General features: G+C 58.9%; 1 protein-coding gene and 1 long non-coding RNA gene across 7 annotated transcripts in view; one reads left to right on the forward strand and one right to left on the reverse strand.

Moving 5' to 3' along the window:
• Window positions 1–21,812, reverse strand: part of SHANK2 (SH3 and multiple ankyrin repeat domains 2) — a 471,338-nt gene that overhangs the window by 267,182 nt on the left and 182,344 nt on the right. The window lies entirely within an intron of this gene.
• LOC140844534 (uncharacterized) lies at window positions 15,374–21,406 on the forward strand. Of its 2 annotated transcripts, none has more exons than XR_012123035.1 (4): window positions 15,374–15,499; window positions 16,875–16,970; window positions 17,995–18,237; window positions 19,592–21,406. It is a non-coding gene; the product is annotated as an uncharacterized lncRNA (long non-coding RNA). The 2 variants fall into 2 exon arrangements; XR_012123036.1 differs by having other exon boundaries at window positions 18,078–18,237.

Consider the following 21,812-nt stretch of genomic DNA (forward strand, 5'->3'; position numbering starts at 1 on the left):
TGCCTCCTGGCGCCTCAGCTCGGCAATGCCTGTGCCTCTGCCGTCAGCATCCCGAAGGCAGGGTCCCCCAAACACGGCCTCGTCTCGAGAGCAGCGAGGGCCTCTGCTCCGTGTTTTCAGGCAAGAAGCCATGGCAGGGGCGGCAGCCACCCATCCCGGAACCTGCTGTCAGTGTGAAAATGGGGGCACTGCCTGGCTTCCAGGTCACCTGCCCAGGAGGGGCTGCCCTCTGCCCCACCTTGAGAGAGACATTTTAAATTGCTCTGGAAAAGGGCCCAGCTCCTGCCCTTAGCAGACACCCCCACCCAGGCACCTGGTCTTCCTCCCCCAGATTCCCAGGGCCCAGCCTCACCTCCCAGTCAGTTCAGCTCCAGGCCCCAATGCACAACGGGGCATCTACACCTGAGGATGAACCACCCTGGCTCTGCCTTGAGGTCACCCACCCACTGAACTCAGAGCCTCCCAGGGGGGCTCCAGGTTGGGGGGCGGGACTCAGAGACTGTGGCCACCCAGAGCCTGAGGGGGACGGAGGCGGGGAGGCGAGTTGGGAGGAGCCAGCCAGCAGCAGGCGGCTTCTTTCCGGTGCTAGAAGGCCCAGCAGGGCCGCGGGCGGGGGTGCTGTGCACCCAGTTTTAGCTGCTGAGGAGTGTGAGGTCTACGGCTCTTCATTTCCGGCCCACGGAACGGGAGGAGGGGGCCTCTCCCAGGACGGTGTTTTTCCCCGAGTCTCTTAGCTACGGCAATATTATTACCACTTCCTAAAAAAGAAGCCAGAACTCTGAATTTCTACATGAAATCTCCTGATTTTAAATGCTGGTGACTAGTTACTATTTTATCCAAATGTGTCTTCCAGTGTGGGCAAAGAACCTGCCCAGGAGCTGCCAGGAATCCGGGGGCTGGAGTTCTGGAAGGCAGCCAGCTCGCTCTCCGAGCGCCCCTGCAGGGGGCAGCAGGAACCACTGGCCCCCAGACCCTGCGGCCACGCAGCAGCCCTAAGTGGTGACTCAGTGTCGCTTTCCCAAAGTGAGTTCCGTGGGCCCTGGAGGCAGATGGTGCAAAACAGTTTCCATAGCTGAGTTTGGGAAATGCCAGGTCCAAGTGAGGGACTCTTTACTGCAGGACTTAACAGGGACTTTAATGTTCTAAAATGCATCCTGAGGGTCCAGGAAGGGGATAAAGTTGGAGGCATTTCCAATAGGATTCTACCCCAGACCTAGGCCTGCGTGTTGCAGAGCAGCCGTGGAGCCCACCGGAACCCAGCATGTCTGCGTGGGCCACGCGAGGGCACAGCGCCCAGAGGTGGAGGGCAGGGACGTGTGCCCGCACGCCATCGCGATACAGGCCATGCGAAGGGGCCCCTCGGGGTGCTGTCTCCTGCTCAGAATCAGAGCCTGTCTTGCCCCACTGCAGTGAAGGCTTTATACCGAGGAAACACCCCCCGGAGGCCCTAGCTACACGGGGTGGCTGTAGAACCACCGGTCCCACTAATGCTGCAAATGGCCGGGGCCACGCACTCCAGATGGTGGGCAGGCCCCCGACCACACCCTCGTGATCAGACTGGATAGAACAGGGAGCTCGTTCTCTCCCCAGGACAAGAGGCCGGGATGGGCTGCCAAGGGGTATGGGGCCTGGACTGGGGTGGACCCCAGCAGCCCCTGGAGTATAACCCTGAGCAGGCGGCCTCCCCTCCGGGCCTCAGCTCTGCCTCCATCGCATGGAGACACAGATTAAATGTGCTGAAGCACATGTTAGCTATTTGCAATTGCTCGTATTAAGGCATTCATGCCCTAAGAAGGAAACCAAAGCAGAAGATGCAAAGAGGCCATCACATCAAACTGACTGACAGCTGCCATTTAACAAATCCTCTGGCCGAAGACGGGGATAAATGTTTATCTGTTACCTCCCTTAAAAAACACTTTAAATTGTGGTCAAACACACATAAACATACATTTACCATTTTGCCATTTCTAAGTGTGCAGCTCAGTGGCATTGAATGCACTCACACCGCTGTGCAGCCATCCTCACCGCTGCCAGAACTTTCCATCTGCCCACACTTGCCTCTATTAAACACTAAGTCCCCACCCCGCCTCCCAGCCCCCGGCGCCCACCATCCTTTCTGTGACTACGGATCTGACGACTCCAGGCCCTCAGACAAGCGCAGCCACAGTCCCTGTCCTCTTGTGACCAGCGCACTTCACCGAGCTCATTGTCCTCAAGGTCTGCTCGTGTAGGGGGGTCAGAATTTCCTCCCTTAGCCCCTAGAATCACACCAACCTTAGGTGGTCGATACTCAGATGGCCAGACAGGCTCAGAGACGGTAGCAAGTATCCAGGTTGCACAGCCCGATCTGGGACCTGACCCTGGAGATGTCTGCCTCCAAAGAAGCCCCCACCCCAGGCCCTCTCCAACTGCCACGGAGAAGCAGGTAGAGGCACGGGTTTTTGACGGATTTTCCTCGGTGAGAAGCCTGTCCGCACAGGCAGCAGGCCCACCTTGGACAGCGCCCGAGGAAGCTCTCTGAGCAGCATGGACATCATTCCTTAGCCTTCCCGTCTGCTAGTGCCCTGCCACTCTTGACAGAGCCGGGAATTCTGCAGGTCCCAGGCTCTGAGTCCCCGCCTGGGCACCAGGAGAAATGGAGATAGTAACCTAGGACCGGGGGCACCACCCAGGATGGTGGCGGGCCCCCCATGACTGGGGACAGGTTGGAGGAGGAGGACCCTGTGAGTCCAGCCCCTCAGCCCGGCTTGGCGCAGGGCTTCCAGGCCCAAGCACATTCTCCATCTATAAAAGGGGCACAGAGCCACCACCCAGGCCTGCCACAGCAATACGGAAAGGCAACACAAACTGCAGCTTCTGTGCCATAAGGTGACCCACAGGTGTGGCTGTGGCTCTCTGAGGGACATGGTCCCAGCTCTCTGGAGACTGTCAGCCCCAGGGAGAAATGCCAGGGTCTCGCTCTGGACCACTCCTAGGTCTCTGGATTTTCCGCCCCACCAGGGTGCAGGGGTGTAGGGCCGCAGGAATCTCCCAGGGGCCGCTGACTGTGGGGGAGGCCTGGCAGGTGCAGGGCTTACACAGGTCACAGGACTCTGTCTCAGACATGAAACATGGATCAGGGTCACAGCATGAAGCCAGTTGTCCAGCTTTTCCAAAGCATTCAGAAGGTGTGTCTAGAACAGACAGAGGAATTATGGGACCATGTTTTCCTTCAGACCCAGCATAGCTTTGCTTTTAGGAAAGGGCCCAACGTGGGACCCATGGTGCCAGTTCCCTTGGGAAGGCTTCAAGGGTCACCCACAGTCTCCATGTCACTGTCAACAAGACGAAGCTCATGCCCCGACCCGGAGGGTGCAGGCGCTTGTAGGGGGCCATGACTCCCGGCACACTGGAGGGGCGGGGTCCTGGGGTCCCCTGCTGAGGCTGCTCCCATGCCTGGCACTGGGCTGCCGTGCTGAGAGCCTGGGTAGGCCTGCCACAGCACTGCAAGGTCCACAGTGTGGGGAACGAACCCCCTGGGCTCCTGCGACGGAGCCGGACTGTGGGAGTGGCCGACCAGGGCCCCAGTGCCCCCCACAGGCCTGGTGCTCGAGCATCACCTCCCGGGAGGGGAGGGGGAAGAACAGGGGCTGGAGAGCTTGCCCAGCCCCAGGGAACACTCCGCACCCCGCAGGCGGGTGAGACCCCGAGGCTTGGGCCAGGCTGAGGGTCCTGGCCAGTGTCCACAGGATGCAGGGGCAAAAGGCAGGAGTGGAAAGCAAAGCTGGTGTTTCAGGCCCGGGAGGAGCATCTCTCCCACTGTCTATGGCCAAAGGGGTCCCACACGGTTGCCACCTGGTGGGCATGACGAGGGCGGGTGTTTATCCAAATGGCACCTGTCAACCCAGTTTGCAGTGTGGTCTGTTTCCTGGCATCAGCTCCAACTCCCAGTTAAAGGGAAGGAGGTGAAATTAAAACACAGGTGTGACCTCTGATAGTGTCCTGGGCTGCCAGTGTCCCCGCAGACTGGGCGGCTTCATCAGCAGAAACGTGCTCCCTGCTCTGGGGGCCAGAAGAGCTCCGTGCAGGGGTCACAGGGGGGGACCCTCTGGGGGAGAGTCCTCTGCCTCCCCGAGCTTCGGGGGCCCCCAGTGTCCCTGGGCTCTCAGCCATGTCCCCCAGCCTCTGTCTCGGTCTCCCCGCGGCCTTCCTCCCTGTGCGCATCCGCACAAACCCATTTGGGGGTACTGGGGGGACACCGCTCGGCCCGTTGGAACCTCCTGAGAAGGGGCATCTTAGCATTAGCACTGAGCACCTCAAGGGGATGGGCTCTGGACAGCTTTCACGTGTACCTGTATTTACCAATTGCTTCTGTGTATTTCCATGAAGACCAAATATTACCTCTATTAGAAACACAGAGTAATGAATAAATATTCTCAATAAAGAGTAAAATGATTTCAAGTCCCAAAGGTCCTGGTGAACCATCACAAGAAGGAAGCTCCCACCCCCAGGGATGCTGAATGAATCCAGTGTGCGTCTGCCTGGAGCAGGCGACCAGCTCACGGCTCAGGAGAGGGTGCCCCTTGTGACTGTGGAGCCACTGCCACCCCAACGAGCCCCGTCAACGGGAAGTGGGGAGCTGTGGGGCGATGATGAGCAAGCAGGCGGAGCCGGCTGGCAGCTCGGACTCAGCTCTCGGGGGAAGTCCAGCCTTGGAGCGTGTGATCCAGGTGGGCAAGCTCATGAGGCAGGGGCGTGCACCCCAGGGGCAGCCCACACACTCCCTGTTCAGGCGGAGCAAGGAAGGGCCCTTCTGGAAACTGCAGAAGGATGCCCGGCACAAAGCCGAATGACTCCCGCTCCCAAAGGCCGGGGCACACGCGGTAACCCCAGAAAGGCTGAGAAAGTCCACTCTGTTCTCCAGTGGGAAGCTGGCTCCACGGGCAGCCAAGCCACAGGGGACGCACCGCCCCCTCCTTGGGGAATCCGTCCTGGGAAGCGATGGGACTCTGTGCTCCTGCGCGTGGCCGCCAGGCTGCAGCCCACGGCGGGAGGGCACAGCAGCCCAGGCTACGCTCCGTTCAGAAGCACCTCCGCCATGAATAGCAGCTCCCCAGCCCCCGGTTTCTCATGCTCGTCCATCCAGAGACGTGCCTGCTGTCCCAGAAACCCGGGTGCTTTCGGAGACCTTATGGCAAACGGACGGCCATTCAGCCAGGTGCCGACAGGTGCCCTCGTGGCCCTGGATGTCTGCACAGCAGGCTCAGCTGTTGTCACCAAGTTCACTGCTCTGCTCTCTCCTCCTCCCAGTCCAACCTGGTCACACTCAGGGTTTGTCCTCTTAACAGTTCCGACACCTCCAGACAAGTGTCCCTTCAGCCCGTCTCTGCTTCCCTCATCCAACTGAGGCCAGAGCCCCAAAATGCAGCCCATCAAGGTGTCCACTGGAAACCTTCTACAGCTCCCACTGCCCAGAGAGGCCCCAAAGCCCTGCCACCCCGCCTCCGCATGCCGCCCATCCCCCACGTGTCCCAGACACACAGGGACAGCCACCCACCAGGACGTCCTCCCCCTCCAGCTGCGGACAGTCAGACCGCAGTCTGGCCTGATGACGGCGACCAGAGCGGTGCCCGTGCTGAGCTCTGCGCACAGCTGCAGACAGTCAGACCGCAGTTCAGCCTGATGACGGCGACCGGAGCGGTGCCCGTGCTGAGCTCTGCGCACAGCTGCAGACAGTCAGACCGCAGTCCAGCCTGATGACGGCGACCGGAGCAGTGCCTGTGCTGAGCTCTGCGTGGGCTCAGGCATGTTCCTGGCAGCCGAGCAGCATGGGCCCTCGAGGGGCCTCTGGCACCGGAGCTGTTGCTGCTACATTTCAGACAGGAAGTGCCCCCCAGCGCGCGCTCTACCACCGGCACTTGGTCCCTCCTGGGGCGGAATTCTTCCACGTCCCCTCCACGTACAGAGGCTCAGGGGCCCTTCACCTGGCGCCCCTGAGAGGATGGGGACGGAACACGCACTGGGCACCGTGCCAGCCTTCAGGTCCGAGCCGGTGGGACGGACCCACACAAGCCTGAGCTCCCTCGCCCGCTGGCCCCTCTATCTCCCTGTGGCACCCAAGTAGACCACACACGGGTCACACGTGTGATTTGGTGGCAGGATGAACAGGAGGCTCCGATCACTAGGAACGTCTCAGAAGCTGGGGGGCTCTGGGACACCATGCGCTCCGCACCTCCTTTGTGGGCCACATCAAAGGCTGCCTAGGCACACGTGAGAAGGCCCGGCTGCACGCAGAGAGCAGGGGCCGCGGCAAGGGGCTCTGGTCCTCGGCCCAGCCTCCGACCTGCACCCAGGGCTTATCATGTTGCCCCCCGGCAACCCCCAGCTGTGGCACATGGGTAAGAAAAAAGAGTGAAGGAATTCCTGGTTCAACTCTTGGACCTGGACCTCATGGGAGACGGTGGGTGAGAAGAACCAGCAGGGGAGAAAACACGAAGGAAGGAAAACTGCTTTCACATGGAAGCACTGAACACAGGGCCTGGCATGTGGGCAGCTCCCAACAGTCATGGAGTGGATGGGGGCATGCGGGGGGTGGGGGGGCATGGAAGGGTGCACAGATGGTTGATAGGTGGATGGGAGGGTACCTGGGTGGGTACGTGGATGCGTGGATGGAAAAGTAAATGGGGAGGTGGATAGATGGGTGGGTGGAAGGATGGGGAGATGAGTGCATGAGTGGACGGGAGGGTACCTGGGTGAGCGGATGGGTGGGTGGGTGGAGATGAGGATGGGTGGGTGGATGAATGGGTAGGTGAGAGGACAGATGGACGGCTAGACTGGTGGGTGGGAGGGTAGGTGAGGACATGGAAAATGAGGAGAGCCAGGCAACAGGTGGCCTGAGGCCGAATCAAAGAGTAATTTTAACCAGTCAGTAATACAGGCCAGTGGAGATATTCTGTGTCTGAAGCCCACACTGTTGGCCACACTGTGTGCGGAGAGGGTCTGGCGGCGCCCTGCCCACACTCCTGCACGGCCCCTGCTGGCCGGAGCCCAGTGGCCCTGAGAAGGGGAGCTCCCCAGGCCCTCACAGGCCCCCTGCAGTTTGTAAGATGAGGAAGAAAGGGAAAGATTTCTTTTTCCATGTCTCTCTTAGAAGAGGGAACAAGAAAGACAAACGAGGTGTATTTTTAAAGGCCACGCTGCCCCCTGCCTGGCCGGCTGCCCCCACTTCAGTGCCTCCGCACAGTGGGAGTCTGCAGCCCTTCCTGAGGTGCTATTTCACTGACCACAACCCCACAAGGAGGCACCTCATTCCCGCTTTGTGGGTTTCAAGGAGCTTACAAGCTCTCTCCCAGTGAGCTGGTGGCGGAGCTGGGTTCAGACAGCTGCACCTGCCTGCCTGTCTGTCGGTGCCCAGAATGTCTCTGCCTGCCCCCCACCCCCACCCCCAGCACCCCCCACCAGCATCACAGGAGCTCTGGACAGCCCCCTCGTCACCCTCGGTTGGCTAATGGGACCTGTGGCCCAGTGTGTCATCACCAAATTCTAGTCCGTGCTGGGGCCCAGTGCGCGCCGCTCAGGGTGCCACAGAGCAGGGTGGGGAGTCCTGAGTCCCTGAGGTTTGGGACCCCCCAGAAGGAGCTGCGAGGGCCATGAGGGGTGCACAGAAGCTTTAGCACATGGCAGGAGAGATGACTTATATTTCATGCTTTCCCCAAAAGACGTAATTTCACAAAGGGCTCGGAGGTCCTGTTAGTTCTACTGAAGGGTGACTAAAGGTGGTAACAGCCGGGTAATGGGAATTTAGCACTTGGGAGGGCCAGGTGCTGTGTGACACCTCTCACCTCATAGGGCTGGGCCCAGGGAGCCGGGCTGGCCTGGCCCGTGCCCCGCGGGGCCTGCTGGTGCCCCCGCCAGCCCACCCGGGAACCTGTGCTCTGCAGTACAAATTCTCGGGACCCACAGTAAGTTGCCAGACACCTTGAGAGGGAGTCATTCAGATCACAGCGCCCATGACCTGCGCTTCTCAGCTTTCATCCCAGCCCAAATGTGCCGTGGGCTAAAATCAGGGCAGTGCTTGTCCCCGGCCTGTGCTCTGTCAAGAAAGAGTGGGGCTCCACTCAGAAGCCGCCCCAGAGCATCTGCTTCCCATCGTCTGCTCATAATGTGTTTTAAACGGAGCCGTCGAAATTCACCGCTGCATTCACACGGAGGAACGGCAGCGACGGCCCCCAGATGCGCAAAGCTCTGTGCGGCCAGGCCGCCTCTTCACTGAGCCCTTCACTCAGCCACACCAGGCGGGCGGGGGCAGCTGCTATGCATGCCTGGAGCTGCCCGTGGGGTGGCCGCTTCTTCCCGTCTCCATCCCCCACCCAGCTGGCCAAACGCCGCCCTGTCGGCCAGTCCCCAGCCTACCCAGCTCTCCACCCCTGTGCCCATTCCTCCGGCTCCCGGAACCAGCAGCTTACCAAGCTTCCCCAGCCTCCCTACAGGCAGCTGTCCATGCAGCGGTCAACGGATTCTTCTTAAAGATACAGAGCATGGTGACTCTTTTGCTGAAACCCCTCCAAGGGTTTTCATGACATTCAGAACGAAATCCAGGCTGCTGACGTTGCGCCACGAGACCCTGGGGACCCGGCCCTTGGCTCCAGCCTGACCTTCCTACCACTTCTTCAGGACTCGGCCCCTCCCACCCGCTCCCGCCACCATACCCAGCTACCCAGGCTCCTGGTGGCTCAAGCAAGCTTTCTCCACCACAAGCTTTAGCTGTTGACACAAGCTGTTGCCAGGGATGTGCCACTGGCACATCTCTGCATGGCAGAATCCCCACCCCCCCCATACAGATTGCAGCCCAAATGCCACACTCAGTATCGCTTCCTTGAGAAAGGGGGGCAGTCCATCGCCCCTGTAGCTTCAGCGTCCTGTCCACTAGCAGTGCTAGTGCCTAGCAGAGGGTCTGAAAAAGCTCAGTAAATATTGTTGTGGATGGCTGGCTGGCTGGCTGGGTAGGTGAATGAGTGGATGGTGGATGGGTGGTAGGTGGATGGGTAGGTGAGTGGATGGGTGGGTGTGCCTGGATATCATTACCCACAACAGAGAGTCAAGCTAAAAATGGAAAACGGATATGAAAGAATGTATCATAGTTTCAGAAAGATATACAGAGTTCTGCATCGAGACAGGACTGGCTGCTCGATTCTGTTGCGTGACAATGAGTAAGTGCACACACTGTGTGTGGGCGGGGGGCGTGCACACACAGTGGGAGTGCTTCTCCAAGTCCTTGAATTGCTCTAACTTCTCTCTCCTCTCCTTTCCCTCATCATAACTCTGGGCAGATGCTGTGCTCCAGCCAAACTGTCCCGGGCTAAACCTTCCATAGCACTTCCTTCTTTCCTCGCTCCTTCCCTCCGGCTCTCCCACCACCCACCCACCCACCCACCCATCCATCCATCCATCCATCCGTCCATCCACCCATCCATCCATCCATCCACCCATCCATCCATCCGTCCATCTACCCATCCATCCATCCACCCATCCATCCATCCACCCGTCCATCCATCCATCCACCCACCCATCCATCCATCCATCCATCCATCCATCCACCCATCCACCCATCCACCCATCCATCCATCCATCCATCCATCCATCCATCCATCCATCCATCCATCCATCCACCCACCCACCCATCCATCTGTCCTTCCATCCGTCCACCCACCCACCCATCCATCCACCCATCCATCCATCCGTCCATCTATCCACCCATCCATCCACCCACCCACCCATCCATCCATCCACCCGTCCATCCATCCATCCACCCACCCACCCACCCCTCCCTCCATCCATCCCCCCCCCCCCCCACCCATGCATCTGTCCCTCTTCTCTTCCTTCCACCCACCATCTCTCCATCCACCCACCCACCCATCTACCCTTTCCTTCCTTCATCCAACAGTGGGTGAGCGTGTCCTGCATGCCAGGCCCTGGGGTTAAAGTCATGAACAAAACAGCCTCTGAGAAGCTCGTCCTGCGGTAGGGGAAGGGGAACAGGTAGGAATCACACCACAGGACCCTTTGTTCAAAGATCCCATTTCTTCCGAGGCCCACTGTGCACTCAGACGCTGCCCTCTGCCTGTCCCTGAACCTGCGGCGGCACGGTGGGCAGTGCCGGTCCTCCAGGGCCCCGCGTGCGCTGGGGAAAGCATTGATATGCTACATCTGGAGGCACCACCAGGCTAAGGGGGCAAAGACTGCAGGCATTTCAATGAGGCCCCAGGTTAATGAATCCTGCCGCCCACCCATTTGAACATTTTAGCCCTGCAGCTGGCACATCATGGCTGACAGCAAGCCCTGCTAGGAAGCCTTTGTTTCCACCTGAAAATAAGTAAGTCCCAAATCTACTAACGGTTTTACTCCCCCAACTGTCCTTTTATGATGGGTCGTGAAGGACAAATGCTTTTAGAATACCGACGACGAGGTCTGGAAAGCTCTGAGGCCTCCAAGTATGTTAATATGGAAATTTCTGTTTTCCTACATCAGACAGCTTGGAAAACAGCTCTGAAACAAGAGGTGAAATTACTGTGCCTCGGACTGAAAAAACATTCCCATCCCAACCTGCACCTGAATGGGCATGAAAACCTATGACTTCAATCAAAATTCTCATCAAAGGTCTTATCTGGTGGAAAGCAGGCTTTTTACATTAAAACTGGCATTTAAAAAACCTGGGCAAATACCCATCCCAGGTGTAATTGCTTTTCTAAATGGCAGTTAACTCTGAGCTCGGGGCAAGGGGCTAAGGCACTGCATCTTCCAGCCGGTGTCTGCATGCCACTGTCACTGCTGTAGGCGGTGGGGCTGCCCCTGTGATGATCCAGCAGATGCCCACCCAAGGCCAAAAGAGTCCCCAGGTGGCAGCCGCACACCCATTCATCCACCCAGGAACTCAGCTGAAGGCCTACTGCGTGCCAGGCACAGAGGTGTGGCAGGGGACAAGCCGGATACAGTCCCCGACCTTTGGGTCAAATAGTCAACAAGCACATGAGTGAATGAACTGTCTAATCTGGAGAGCCATGCGGTCAGCAGGCAGTGTCACCATGAAGGGTAGGGCAGAGCCCGGCGGAAGGAGTGTCCGGCAGAAGGGACATGGGCTGAAATTCAGCGGGCCGGGGGGGTGGCACTATATGAATGGAAAGCTGGGGCGGAGCTGCTCACACGGGGCCACCCAGGCCAGAAGGAATCAAGAGCTGGTGCTGAGCCCACCATGAGGACAGCGTATTTTGATCAGTGTTGGGGTGAGGGAGGTGTGGGCGACACGGTCTGACTGAGGGTGTTTTGGGAAGACACCCCTTCCAGCTGCTGGAGTGGAGACTGGGCTGCAGGTGGAAGGAGTGGAAGCAGAGACGCTGGCTGGGAGGCTACTGCACTGGTCTGTGTACAAGGTGACGGAATGTGGGCCTGTGTGGAGACAGTGGGCATGGAGGGAAGTGGGGTATGTCAGCTGGGCTTTGGAGACAGAAGGGGACACGGGGCAGCAGGACAGCAGCAACTGGGATGGTGCCCAGGGTTGTGGCTGGGACACTGGTGGACTGTGCAGAAAGGGAGGAACCCAGGTGCGGGGTCGGGGGAGTTTGGTGTGGGACGCACTGCACCAGAGGAGGCCTGTGGACCCCATGGGGGTTGCCAATAGGGCAGCTGGATCCCGAGTCTAGAATCCAGGGAGCTGGAGGTAAGAATCTGGAAGGCAGCGTGCACACAGCCGAGAAAGACGGGGCCGGGGGCCAGTTCCAGGTGAGGCGCTGCACCCACAGATGGGCATGGAACTTATGGGGGGGGACGTCTGCATTAGATGGAGGGGCTGGAGTGGGGAGCCTTCAACCTGAGGAAATCCCACAAGAACCCTGCATGCCACACACTCCAGGGACCCACTGACAGGAGCACAGCACAAGGGGAGGCCGATCTCTGGGCCAGACGGTAGGTAAGAGGCCTGGGACAGGAGGAGGAGGCCCCCCCAGTGAGCTCTGCCTGCACTGCTGCTGGCATCCCCGTGGCAGGCTCAGCTGAAAGACCCGACTATGAGCCGATGCCATAGGCACAGCCTGGCTCTTCAACCCGGCTGATCGAATGCCAAAAGGTCCCAGACCAGCCGCAAGCACCCTCTGCTCCATCTCCCAGGGGCACATGCTGTGAAAACGTGAGTTCTTGGCCCCAAGAACTGGGATCGTCCACCTGCTCTGACACCAAAGCTTCGCTTCCAGGACCCCAGTGAAGGGGTGCTTGGAGCCTGCAGTGACTCGGGCTGCTGGAAGCACACCTGTGCCTGCCCTGGGCCCTACAGACACCTGGTGTTCTCTCTCTGGCACCTGGGCTGGAGCCACGAGGAGGGAAAGAGGCACCAAGCACCCTATTTTGGACTCTTGGTCCCAAATATCAGGAGTATTATGGATTGAATTGTGTGCACCCCCAAATTCACATCCTAGAACCCTGATCCCCCAGAGCCTCAGGATGTGACCTATTTGGGAGTAGGGTCTTTCCAGAGGTGATTAAGATATGTGAGGTCATAGGGTGGTCCCAATGCAGTGTGACTGGTGTCCCCATAAGAGGTCAGGACACAGACGTGCACAGAGGGACGGAATGTGAGGACCCAGGGAGAGGACGGCGTCCACACGCCCAGGAGAGGCTTGGGGGAGCCGGCCACCCCTGGGTCTCGGCCTCCAGCCCCAGGTCTGGGAATCAATCAGTTCCTGCTGATTGAAATGTCAGAGGTACTGTTACAGCCGCCCTAACAAACGGACAGGTGTGGGCACCTGTCCTGGCTCCTTGCGACCCGCCCCCGCCCCCTCCCGGGGCACCCACCTCCCTCCCCAGGCTCCCATCCCGGAGGAGCAAGGGGAAGAGGTGCTGTCAAGGGCCGGGGCAGTCCTACTGGGCTTCCTTCTGTTCGCGCATTTGGAAGTCGAAGGGGTGGCTGTGCGGTGGGGGGCGGTGAGGAAGGCAGCAGTGCTGGGGCAAAAGGGAGAAAGCGGACGGGGTCCAGAAGGATCCGAGCTCCAGACTGCTTGGGGCAGCCTGCTGGGGGGCTCCCAGTAAGTCCGCCGTGCGCTCACCTACGTGCGCCATGAAGTGCTGGCGGCTCCGGCCCGATGCCAGCCCAGGCCCCTTCCTGCCACGTGCAGAAACGGGGGCCCAAAGAACAGTGCCCTGGGCAAGACCCGGGGATCTGGGGACTCCACCAGCTGGCTTGGGGGAGGGCTCTATCCTTGCCATGGACTGACTGTATCCCCCCAAATCCTTACACTGAACCCTGATCCCAGTGGGATGGCATTTGGAGGTGGGGCCTGGGGAGGTGATTAGGTCAGGAGGGTGGAGCCTATGAATGGGGTTGGTGCCCTCAGGAGAGGAAGCCAGGCACCTCGGTCGGCCTCCTGCCTTGCGAGGGCACAAGCCATGGGCAGTCTGCAGCCAGGAAGAGGGTCCTCCGGTGCCGGCACCCCGGCCTCGGGCTCCCAGCCTCCAGGTCTGCCCCGCTCACCCCCTCGCTCCCCAGGAACACCAGGATACCTGGACTACCCGAGCCTCCGCTGCCCCAGCTGACGAGACTGGCTGCCTCATTCCCCAAACGCCCTGTACTGTTTGCATTTCTAACATTTTTAGGAAGAGTTAGCCCCTGGTTATCCAGCCGGAATGGGGTCCTGAGTGGAATCCACACCTTTCCCATCATCTGCTATTTCTACCAAGCAAGCTGCTCTCCCGGTCCAAGGTTTCTTTCCAAAAATGTAGAAACTGCATCGGTCTCCTCATCTATAAGCCTTTTTATTTTTAAATTTGATGAAAATAACTTTAATTATTTAGTTAAGTAACTTAAGCAGGCTTAAATTCACTAAGATTATTTTATTATTCCCCAAATAAAAGAGTAACCAATAAAAGCAGTAGCAAGTGACTTGGAACCCACTTAGTAACATCAGGGTGGAAGGAACCGTCCGAAAGTTACCTCCCTGGGGCTCTAGGCCCGCCTCTCCTCTGGCCTATCTTCTGGCTTTAAGGTTCTGCTAAATTTTGACTTGTGGGAAGTTATGACATTTTCCAGATTCATATGTTATTAGAATACAGAGGTGATCCTGTTAAGTGACCCAGCATGCCCAAGCCTGGGCCTCCCTGGACGCCTGCCGTCCATGGCTTTACCTGGGCAGCCACAGGTGGGCGCACCTGGGTGGGGGTGAGGCGGGCTCAAAGGCGGAAACGGTGGGTCCTCAAAATCCCCCTCACCTCTTAGAGACAGCCTCACCCACCTCCCCACCGGCTGCTCAGGGGCGTTCTCCTCCTCCCAGCACCGACCCACCCACTGGTTCGCCGGTGGACCTGAGTGCCCACCCTGGGCCAGGCGCCGTCTCAGCCCGAGGGTCCAGCAGCAGTGATGAAGGCCACGTTTCTGGCCTCACCGACCTCAGTTACCAGATAATGTTGGGCGGGCAGCGGTTGGGGAGCCTCCTCGGCGGTCCCATCCCAGGTGTGGTTCCCTCTGAGGCTGCTTCAGCCCAGGCTCCAGCACCACCCTCCTGCCCCGTCCCTGTCCCCACCCCTATCACTCAGTTACAGGGCGCTCCACTGTCCCTCAGGCTCCCACAGCCATCAGCACATTTGTGACGAAATCTCTGCCCTGTCCAAAAGGCCTGGGGGGGCCTCCCATCTCTTTGATGCATGGGTTTAGATGCTCAAAGCATCACGTCCACACGCTTTTGGCAAAAGACAGACGCCAACTCCCGAACACAGCCGGGTTGCTCCCCTGCCACCTGGAAAACAGGAGCATGGTCCCATTACTTCCTTTTGGCACCAGACAGGGGGATGTGGTTTTGGGGGGTTTAAGACACAAAAGAAGAGAAGGCAGGAGTGCAAATCCACTTTCTGAAGAGCTGGGAATCAACATTCCAAGGCTGAGGCTGGGAGATGGCGTCGGCCGGAACAAGTCAGGAAATGGGAACCAGGGAGCAGATAAGACTGAGCGACAGTCAGGATGAACCGTTCAGTTACAAAGGGTTTCCCAGGGTTCCTCTGTGCTGCCTTTCCAGAAACTCACAATTACAATCTGCTGCGTACGTGGAGCTCACGCACCCACGGTTAGCCGTGTGCGGCCCCGTGATCTGACGACAGTGATAGACAAGGAGGGCGGATAAAATCAGAAGTCGAATTTCAGCAAGAATGACTCTTCTCATCAGTTTGTGAACGGAGCCAGAAACAGCCAGCAGCGAACAAACAGGAGCTTTGAGTCATTCCATTTTTGCTAGCGTTCTCCTTTGCACCAGCACACTGCATCCCCGTTGCCAGGAGCAACCCAAGTGCGGGTGCACAGCTTGTGCAGAAAGGGCGGTGTCCCAGCACCGTGGGAACAGAGCTCCAAGGCGGGCCCCGGGCCCTTGGGGGCGGCGCATCCCCAGGGGATTGTTTTCATAGGGGCTCTGCAGGCAGCCACCCTCTGCTGCACGGCCAGGCACAGCGCAGGACCTGCTCAGGCCAGGGAGAGCCCCAGGGACGCCCATAGGTAAGAGGAGGGCCTTCCGGCGACCACAGTGGATATCCTTTCACCCCTTCACTGTGGCTCACCCTAAAAGGTGCATGAGTGGGAAGCAGGCATTTGGGGAGCCAGACCCCCAATGAACACCTTGTGTGAACACAGAGGGACAAGGAGATCCCAGCTGAGAGGGCTTCGCATGGGACCAGGGGCGCTTTCCCTGCTGAAGGGAGTCCCTACCTGGATGCTTCCAAACCCTGAAGAGATGTTTCTATCCTACACTGGGTGCCAATAAGTGTTCATATGCTGCCCAGACGGGAAGTGCTTGCTGGGGGGTGGGGTGGTGCCTGCGAGAGGACTGCCACCAGAGACCCGGGAAGAGTCCAGAGCAGGTGGGGAGCGAGGTGAGGGGGGGCCGCCAGGGTCCATCCGCACGAGCGGCAGGGCGAGTGCAGGGCCGGAGGATGAAGGCCAGGAATCCAACAGGGACGGGAAGGGCAGCAGCTCACGTGGCTGCGAACGGCTGCGAGCCCCTGCTGTGATGTGGGGTGCGGGCAGGCTGAGAGGCAGGCAGCCACACACAGCCGCCGGGCTGCAGCCCTGTCTGCAGGTCAGAAATGCCTCTCTAGGCCACTGGCCCCTGCTGGGGGGTGGGCCTGGCCCAGGGCCTCTGGAGGACTGAGTCAGAGCCAGCTGGCCCCCCACACCTCACCCGCTGAACGCCTCCTCACCCGGCAGTCACCCTCCTGCCCCACAGCCCTGACCCTTCTTGCCTATGCTCCGTGACACTTCCGGGAAGGGCTCTGAGCACTAACCACAAACGCCCCGGCAGCGGCCCACACCACTCCTCCAGCCCGCCATCTGGACGTCACGTGCTGGGGTGTGTTTGTCACCACTGAGTCCATTATCAGCCACCTCCCTGGACCCCAGTCAGTGCCGATCCTGGGAAGTCAGTGAGGTGGGATTACCAGCTGCCTGGCCTGCGGATTATGCAAATCATGCAGGGTCCCGCGCGGGCATCTCCACGCCTTGGCACTCAATGGCACAACTGAAGACAGAAGCACCGGGGACGCATTTCCTTTCCCCAGGGAAGGCGCCCTGTTTCTCACTTCCTGTGTGGCCATGAGCTTGCAGGTGAGCGGGTGGCTCGCCTAGAGAAGGTGCCCACCCGCCCAGGGTCAGGCAGACAGGCACCCAAGGACCAGGAGCTGCGTGACCTGCTCTCAGACGAACTGGGGATCCTACCCTGTGCCCTCTAGGATAAGTCAGGCTGATTTAAATAAGCTCCCAGGACTCAGTGTCTCCGCCTGTCAGGCGGGGATTATACCACTATGGTGATGGTGGTGATGACGACAATAATTATAATGACAATAACGGGTCCTTCTATCACTGTTGTTCGAGCCAGGCATGGCTCAGACAACCAATCCTCATAGGAACAGAATGAAGCATCTGAGTGCATTCATCCCTGTGAGATGGAGGCAGCAACTACAGCACAGAGAGGGTGAGTAACTTATCCAAAGCCACACAGCCCACAAATGGCAGAACCTAGATGCAAACCGAGGCAACGGGCCCCAGAGTCCATGCTTGTGGTCCATGTGTTTTGTGCCCACACCCAGCTGTGCGGAAAGGATCAGTTAACACTCCCCAAGGACAAGGACTGCCTCACAGACACTGCCTGCCCGAGACCTCAGCCATCAAGTTAGAGCAGCGCCCCAGCAGGAAGCCTGGAAATGTCTCCCTTCCTTCCCATCTGTGGCAGGCCCCTTCTGCAAAGCTGCCCCAACCCTTATGCAGGCGCCAGGGTCCAAAGATGGTGGGAGGGGGTCAGAGGCAGAGGCTGAGACCAGGCGGGCTCCACACGCCATGGGTGACGCACGCCCCTCTGAAGGTCATCTGTTGAAGTCCTAATTCCTGGTACCCACGAATGTTGACTGTATTTGGAGATGGGTCTTTAAAGAGGTCACAGGGTGGCCCTGACCCAGTAGGACTGGCGTCCTTATCAGAAGAGGCCAGGACACAGACATGCACAGAGGGACGGCCCCGTGGGGACACAGGGAGTGGACGACGTCTACACACCCAGGAGGGAGGCTCCAGGGCAGCCGGCCCTGCCCACCCCGGCTCTCAGCCTTCCTGCCCCCAGGCCTGAAAGAGAGAGAATGTCTGTGGGTTTAAGCCCCCATCTGTGGGGTGGCAGCCTGAGCTGATGACATACCGCAGGCCCCCACCACCGGGACTGGCGGGAACCCACAGGCCCGTGCAGAGCACCTGACACAGCCCCAGCCACCCAGCCCCCAGGTCAGTGTGTGGGGCTCTGCCTCGAGCTGCCTGCACCCCTTCCCTCTGCCCGGAACACCCCAGGGCCCCTTCCTCTAGGAACCCCCTCCAGGTGGCCCTCATTCACTCTACAGTGTACCCCCAATTCGTGTCCATCTGGAACCTGCGAGTGGGGCCTCATTTGGAAAAAAGGTTAAGATGAGGTTGCACCGGAGTAGGGTGGGCTCCGATCTGATGACTTGGGTCCCTAGGGGAGGACGCCTGGGGCCGCGTGGAAGCGTGCTTAGGAGGAGTGGAACAGCGCCTGCGAGTAACCGAACCTCACACGCTGCAGAGCACGAGGGTCCGAGGCAGACAGAACCGGGGCAGACCCGTCTCCATCTGCTGCTGTGGTCCGGGCGGGGCCAGATGACGGCCCCAACCAGGGCGAGCAAGGGGCCAGATTCGGGGCACATTTCCTGGGGATGGCAGGAGGCTTGGATGGAAGGATGCAGGCAAGGTCCAGGAGGAAACGAGGGATGCCGTGGTTTCTGGCCCCCGAGCATCCCTCACAGGGGGATGCCCGGAAAGGACAGCTGCTGGCCCGGGAAGACAGGGTATCCATTTCCAAGGGCTGCCGTGACAAAGCCCCACAGCCTGGGCGACCTCGACCTTGACTGGTCTCCCAGTCCCAGAGGCTGGCAGCCCAGGGGAGGGGCCCGGCAGGGCTGGGTCCTCTCGGGGCTGGGAGGCTTGTCCAGCACAGGTGCTGGGGGATCTGCTGGGTCTGGGCACAGGGTGAGGGTCTAAGGGCCCACAGTCTCCATGAGAGACAGACATGGCCTCAGCGTGGGGAGGGTGCCCTCCAAGGCTGTGCGGGACACCTCGGCGAGAGGATCTGTTCCCTGCCTTTGATCCAGCTTCTGAGGATCTGTTTGCCATCTGTGGGGCTCCTTGGATTATAAAAGCCTCACCCCGATCTCTTCCTCATGTGCCATTCTCCCCATGTACACGTGTCTCCAAATATCCCCTTTGTACGAGGGCATCAGTCACATTGGATGAGGAATGACGCTAATGACCTAACTGGACTACCTCTGTGAAGACCCCGTTTCCAAATAAGGTCACATTCTGAGGTACTGGAGATTAGGATTCCAACATATAAATTTTGGGGGACACAACTCAGCCCACAACAGACGGCAACCTGGGACTGAAAGGTCTGTGTACGCACTTGGGTGGATCCTGCAGGAGGCAGGTCTGAGGGTCTGAGGGTCTGAAGCTTGGAGCAGAGCTCAAGGGCGAGCTGAGAGCCGCCAGCACAGAGGGTCCCCGGGGCCAGGGAGCAGGGGGAGCAGCAGGGCCTCGGGGGGACACACGCCTCTCGCCGAGGTGTCCCACACAGCCTTGGAGGGCACCCTCCCCACGCTGAGGCCATGTCTGTCTCTCACGGAAACTGTGAGCCCTTAGACCCTCACCCTGTGCCCAGACCCAGCGGATCCCCCAGCACCTGTGCTGGACAAGCCAGGCAGGGAAAGAAAGCAAACAAGTCTACAGCAAATGGCGGTGTCTGGATGGGAAGGTGGCAAGGGAAGACACAGGGTACCCCCATGCCCCGGAGGGGTTTTACAGGAAACTGGGGGCGTGTGGGGGCACATGGGGGCTGATGTGCAGGGAAAGAGGTAAAGTCATTGTCTGAACTTGACTGGGAGATTCTCTGCAGGCATCTGGGATTTCCATGTAAGATTCCCACTGATACTGACAGCAAAGACACGTCCCATCCTCTGTGGCAACGTCATCTTGAAAGGGCCCTTTGAAATACTTAAAGGCAGACCCAGGGTTATTTTTGGATTAAGAGCTTTTCTGCTCATTCAGCAAACACAGACCCGCGACACCATCTCTGAAAACCGAGCGCCCAGAGGTGTCCCGGTATCTTCGAGTTGCCTGGCTCCGTAACAGGATGCAGCATAAGCACCGCGTGTGGCGCCACACAACTGGTGGGTCTGGACTGAGTCCCACCATCAGCCACCCGAGGGTTCCTGCAGGAGATGGGTGAATAATCACACCAAATAGAATACGTAAAGGCTATAAATAGCCTCAGACCAGTTCTGGTCAGGTCTAACTGCCAGTGAACTATAAGAAAGCTTTGCTTTTAAGATCTGTGTTTGAATAAAGGGCGTGGCTCCTGCATTTGTTTGATGGCCGTCCTTGGGCTGATGCGCTGCTTGGAGAATGGGGCCTGGGACTGAAGACAGTGCGCCCTCCGCTGCTGTCCGCAGAGGACCCGAGATGCACTGTGGAAATGAAGGGAAGACAGACAGGGGAGGCGGAGGGGGGTGCTTGGTGAGGAAGAAGTGGAAAGACCTGGTGGGCACGCAGGTGAGAAGGATCAAGTGGCTGGATGGAGACAGGACAGACGCCTGCTCGCACAGGTGCCCTCCATGGGCCACAGTCATGGTGCACAGGGGCCCCAGGCCACGCGGAAGGGGTGAGCCATCCCGAGGACACGTTCACACGGACTCGTTGATGTGTCTCCCCCATGCCTGACCTACTGATGACCCCTTTTCATTCCCAGGCTGGCCAATTAAAACCTGATGAGTAGCAATTTCATCTTTCCTTGTCTTAATAGCCACGGGCTCCTCTGCTTGCTGCTGAGGTCTGGGGACACACTTGAGGCTGGCGGAGTTTGGGGTCTCTTGGCTAGCCAAAAGGAAGGCAGCCCGTGCCCCCCTGAGGAAGCCCACTCCTCAGGGTAGAACCAGCCCATTTCTACTGCTTAGCCTCTCCACCTACACACAGATTCCATGGCCCCCACTCAGCCCCAAGCATCAAAAAGACTGAAGACAGTACAGGAGCCACAGTCCACAAGGACCCCGTCTTGCTGGGTAGCAGCCCTAAGGGAGCTGAAACCTGCCATTTGGGGGGATGGCATTTATAAAATGCTACGGTTCTCAAAAGAAAGATCCATTGTCATGACAACTACAGCATCCTAGAACTCGATGGCTCTTCCGAGACACTAAGCCGCCAGCTTTACTTCTAAGAGAATCTGATAGGATTTGCTTTGAAAATGTTAACATTCTCTGACAAAACTGGTGAGCGTCAGAAGGAGGGAAGCGTTCCAATGGCTGACACCTCAAAGTCCCCAGGAAACAGTATCTGCTGGCGAGACAAGAGGACGCAATGGCCAGACACTTTCAATGAGCAAAATAAGGAACTGGAAATGGCAGAGGTCAGGCCACAGGTGCACAGGATCCCTAACCCTTCAGCCCACGGCTCAGGGCAGGTGGAAGGGGCAGCAACGTCCGGGGCTCTTTCACAAGGGAGACAAGGCAGGACCAACGGGGACGTTTCCCTTCTTCAGCATCACTGCAAAGAGCCCGACACACGGCAGCACTTCTGCAGCCGCAGAGCCAGCCCTCTCGCTGTCTGTGGAGGACGCGCCCACCTCTCCGTTTTCCGCAACGCTGCCAGTTCACAAACAACTTGCTTACGACTATTTCGCAGGATTAGGAAATAAATGGTGACTCTGACGAGAAGCCCAAATCAGGTTTGGTCCCAGCACCAGCCACCTGCCACCAGCACGCTGGTAAACCGTCCTCGGTGACACCGGGTGGTCAGTGCCAGGACGTGCGGGACCAGAGACGGCATGGCCTGGGGGTGGGGGGTGGGGAGAGGAGGGCCTTCAACACAAAGCATGCTCTTGCAGAATGAGGGCTGTATGCGCCTCCATCTCCCCCACACCATTTGCCGGATGCCCACTCTATGCCAGGCACCCAGGCGTTTCACACCCACCACCTCACTTCCAACCACAGGCACCCCCAGTCTGAGCACTGGTGGTGAGATTCTAGCTGAGGTAATCCGGTGGCCGGAGGCAGGACGTCCTCTCTTGGTGGTCACAGGCATGGCCACCCCACTGCCCTGACACCTCTTAGCCTGGTCCATCTGGATGCTGACCAAGACCCTCACCACCCAGGCCTGGGAGAATTCCAGACGACTCACACCTGCCCGGGTCTTGGTGCAGGGAGGGAAACTGTCGGTCTGGGAGCTGGGAGCTGTCCAGCCAGCCGAGCAGCAGGGACGCAGTGAGATGCTAATA

Source organism: Manis javanica, chromosome 11 (genome assembly GCF_040802235.1).
Source record: "Manis javanica isolate MJ-LG chromosome 11, MJ_LKY, whole genome shotgun sequence".
NCBI classification, from domain to species: domain Eukaryota; kingdom Metazoa; phylum Chordata; class Mammalia; order Pholidota; family Manidae; genus Manis; species Manis javanica.